The sequence below is a fragment of the Echinops telfairi genome, unplaced genomic scaffold (assembly GCF_000313985.2).
Source record: "Echinops telfairi isolate 266 unplaced genomic scaffold, ASM31398v2 ScPeMD7_7;HRSCAF=31, whole genome shotgun sequence".
Taxonomy (NCBI): domain Eukaryota; kingdom Metazoa; phylum Chordata; class Mammalia; order Afrosoricida; family Tenrecidae; genus Echinops; species Echinops telfairi.
Genome location: NW_022103904.1, coordinates 965,082 through 968,635, shown reverse-complemented (window position 1 = coordinate 968,635; position 3,554 = coordinate 965,082). Strand labels below are relative to the sequence as shown.

The following is a 3,554-nucleotide window of genomic DNA, read 5'->3' as shown; positions in this document are numbered from 1 at the left end:
CTAATTTTGCCATTGTAGTTGAAGGACAATTTTGCTGGATATTCAATTCTTGGTTGTTATTGTTTCCCCAAACCCCTCTTTCTTTCAGAGTTTTATATATGTCAATCCTTTGCCATCTTGTCTGCTGAAAAATCAGAACTTAGTCTTTTTTTTTCCATGGAAGAAAAACTTTTAATTGCTGTTGCAAAAAAAAAAATCTGTATGAAGTAGAGATTGGTTTCAGTGACATTCATTCAGAGTGTGTTCTAGAAACCGGAGGTAACTGGATATAACTTCTGGCAGCAGTGGAATAGACCAGTCGCAGATGGTCTGGCTGAGGCCAACCCCTACTGAGGACGCAAGCCTTGTCTGTGGGGAATTCGGGGTGATACCTGGAGAAGTATCATCCTGTGCATAAACCACATTGAATTGTTTTCACAAGTATTGTAAAGTTTCATACAGTAAACGGTTTTTTTCTACAGGCACTTCAATTTCACAGCAAGAGTGGCATAGCATACCTAAACACAGAAGAGAGCATTCATGCAAGAAATCTAACTCCTTGATATAATAACGCATACAATTCACAATGATGACACGATGCTTACATCTAGGGTTTTCTGCAACTACACGGGGGTGGTGATGGACAGCACGACCCGGGATCAGTATCTAGAAAGCAGCCCCCTCCTTCTGTGTGTGTTTTATCTTCATATTTCTTAATCAACTCTGCTGCTGTGGCTCCTTCTTAGCAAAACTGGTAAAAACAAAGTTGTCATCATTGAACATAGCACTCTGACCATCAAGACGTTTAAAGCCTTCCATCTTCTGGGGCGAAGAAAGCACTGTGTGACATTGAGAACTCTGATTTGCAAACAGGGTGGTCACACGTTTTCCTGGCTTGAAGACTTCCACCACTTTCCTGATCAGGTCATCATAGGAGGTCTGACTTAAGTTTGTTTCAAAGCTAACAGAAGAAAATTCTTGTTCTGGGGTGATGTGAATAGTCCAATAAGTTCCATCTGATTTCATTCCATTCATTGAATACCCACAAGGATTGAACAGTGACATCCTTTGCAGGAACCCCATCTTTCATGGAGAGCTGGTCCACGACTGCTGGGTCCAGCTCACGCATCAGAACGTCCAGGGTTTGATCTGGCTGGCTGATGACTCGACGCTCTGGGAAATCCAGAGTATACAAGTACCAACAGTCAGCATTCATACATTCCGTACAATACCCTGCTCCATTTGGGAAAATTGCAGGAAGAAACTCTATTTCTTCCTCGAAATTCCGGTGTGGGTACCCTTGGTGAGAAGGCTTCATGAAATTCTTACGAGAATAAAAGAAGCTTTGAATTGAGTCAAACCCACTGTCGTCCCTAGCAAGCTTCAACAGGGGAACCAGTGCTTTCAGTAAAAGGATGGTACCACGTGTCTTCAAAATGACATGTCTCTGGGAGACACACATGCTCCTCTCACGAGTACATAAGCTTCCTGCTTGTCAGTTTTTGTCACACTTATGATTGAGCATTGCACATCCTTCAAAGGTATATCCCACTCAGATCTTGGGATGGTGCGAAGATCCCCAAATCCTTGGTTTGCGTCGGGCTGCTGCTGGGAGCGCCAAGCCTCCAGCAGCTTCTCGGTTCCTTCGAAAAAATGTGCAGCTTCCATCACCGTGAGACTAGTGAACAGCCAACAACCACAGAAAATCAACTAAATTAAATCTCTTCTCCCGCTGCTGCTGCCGCTGCGGATTGTTCCAGCTGTGTTTAAAGTTCAGGCTCCTTTTCCCCCCCTATAATTTTATATTAACTTTTTTTTAAAAAAAGGATTAATAAAATCTTCCCAGCTTGTTTTTTTGTGAGCGAAAGTTGAACATGAGTCTGTTGGAAATAGAGGCAGATACAGTTCAGTCTCTTGCAGTTCGCTGTTTCCCCGTTACAGAGAGCAGAGCGAGCGCTAGCTAATGTCTCCAGCCATACTGGGTAAGCCCAGAACTTAGTCTTATTGGTTGTCTTTTGTCACTTTTTCCTGAGTTGCCACCAGTATTCTTTCTTTGTCATAATCAGACTTTCCAAAACCAAAGCCAAAAAAAATTAATAAATTCTTACCAAAATAAAAAAGAGAAAATTATAAAACTTCAGTAAGCACCAAAACAAAGGCAATGAGTGGAATGATTAAAAAAAATTTACAGACAAAATTAACTCAGAACTGAAAAACATGAAATAAAAGAAAACAGCAAACATACATTTCTTGATAATCACACTGAGTGTAAATAGAATGAATGCATTAATCAAGAGACAGAGAATAGCAGAAAGGATCAACAGGACCAATCAACACATTTTAGACATAAAGGTAAAAATAATATTTTTAAATGGTATATCAAGCAAACAGCAATCAAAAATGAGTAGGAGCAACAATATTCATTACTGATAAAGTAGACCTTATTGAAAAAATCAGCAAAAGAGACAAGGAGGCACATTATATAGTGATTAAAAACACAAGTAAAAAAAAGGATATAACAATAATAAATATTTACACACCCAATGAAAGAGTCCCAAAATACATAAACCAGATTTTTTAACAAAGTTGAAGAGGGTAATAGACAACTCTGTGATAATAATCAGAGACTTCAGCTCACCACATTCAATAAAGGACAGGAAAACTAGAGAAAAACTCAGCAAAGATGAAGATCTCAGCAGTGGAATCAGCCAGCTTGCCTCTATGGTCAGATACGGACTCTTCCATACAAAAAGAACAACATTCTTTTCCAAAGCACATAAAACAGTCTCCAGAATGGGCCATGTTAGGCCAGAGCAAATCTCAGGAGCTTTCGAAATGTAAACATACCCTAAAGTATTTCTTCTGATCAAAATACTATAAAATTAGAAATCAACCACAGGAAGATTAAGGAAAAATTAGAAATAAAAATTATATTTAAACATTCTTTGAATCAAATAAGAATGAAAACACAGCAAACAAAATCTTTCAGACAAAGGAAAAGCAGTGTTCAGAATACATTTTATTATAATAAGCACACATCATAAGAGAAGAAAGAAGTAGAAGTGACAAAGCTCACATGGAAGAAGCACACCAGCCTGTGTGATCACGAGGTGCCAAAGGGATCAGTTATCAGGCATCAAAGAACAAAAAATCATATTATTGTGTGCTCACTTCCCAGATACGATCATTGAAGACAAATGGGTGCATAAACAAATGTCGTGAAGAAAGCTGATGGTACCCGGCTATCAAAAAATATAGTATCTGGGGTCTTGAAGGCTTGAAGGTAAACAAGCGGCCATCTAGCTCAGAAGCAACAAAGCCCACATAGAAGAAGCACACCAGCCTGTGTGACCACGAGGTGTCGAAGTAATCAGGTATCAGGTATAAAAGAACAAAAAAATCATATCATTGTGAATGAGGGGGAGTGCAGAGTGGGGACCCAAAGTCCATCTGTAGGCAATTGCTCCTCCTTCCCTTCAGAAGGGTTACGGGGAGGAGACGAGCCAGTCAGGGTGCAGTGCAACAACAATGAAACATACAGCTTTCCTCTAGTTCCTAAATGCTTCCTCCCCTCC

The 3,554-nt window shown here is 39.9% G+C and overlaps 1 pseudogene; it reads right to left on the bottom strand.

The window, feature by feature from the left end:
• Positions 1-696: 696 nt before the first annotated feature.
• LOC101654196 lies at positions 697-1,746 on the bottom strand (annotated as a pseudogene).
• Between the last annotated feature and the right edge of the window lie 1,808 nt (positions 1,747-3,554).